We start from the raw sequence: 833 nt of genomic DNA, 5'->3' as shown, positions 1-833 counted from the left end.
CCCTCGGAAGAGACCAGAGCGGGCCTAGTCCGAATTTGTTTACACTGCATTACTGTGGTGCCTGACGAATCAGGCTGCGAGATTAGTGCGTTGAGGACCGTGATTCGTTAACTGAACGTGTGATAGAAGCGTGTATATCCTTCCTCCTCTAATTCTATCTTTCTTTCTTTTGTATATCCGAATGAATTCCTTTACTCTTTCAGTCACTGCTATGGGAATATTTTCTACGTTTTGATATGGTAACTGTACGCCGAATTTTGATAAAGTTGTAGACGGAATGTTCTTAATTTATATGACGCCAATAGAGAGAAAGGCATAACTTCCACAATTAATTAAATGGTACATGGACATGATCATTATCCGATGAGACAGATAGAAAATGTTAAAATCAGATATGCCTTTCCTCTTACATACGAAATACATATACATACATATAGTAGGTAATGGGCTGACCGATGTGTAGCAACGGAGTTTGATATATGATTTAGAATTTGAAATCAAAACTACGAGTTCTATAACAATTTAGATTATAATTTTGAACTTCACTGCGCACGCGAAGAAGAAAGTTCGAGATGCTCAATATTTTATCGGACCGGACGCCAGAGGTTTACATTCGGCAGTTCGGCGCAGTAAATATCTACCTCGCGTTACAATCAAGCGGTCTGAGCGCGGGACCACGTTGACTCCAAGGAAAAGAATGCGTTATATACAGGGTGTTCGACAACTAGTGGGAAAAAATTTAAGGGGTGATTCTTTGAGGCAAAATAAGACGAAAATCAAGAATAACGAAATTGCGAAAAATGCTTAGTTTGTTAGTTATAAGCGTTTAAAAA

Source organism: Dufourea novaeangliae, unplaced genomic scaffold, assembly GCF_001272555.1.
Source record: "Dufourea novaeangliae isolate 0120121106 unplaced genomic scaffold, ASM127255v1 scaffold73, whole genome shotgun sequence".
NCBI lineage: Eukaryota > Metazoa > Arthropoda > Insecta > Hymenoptera > Halictidae > Dufourea > Dufourea novaeangliae.
The sequence above is the reverse complement of the archived record's forward strand: the minus strand, read 5'-3'. Positions refer to the sequence as shown.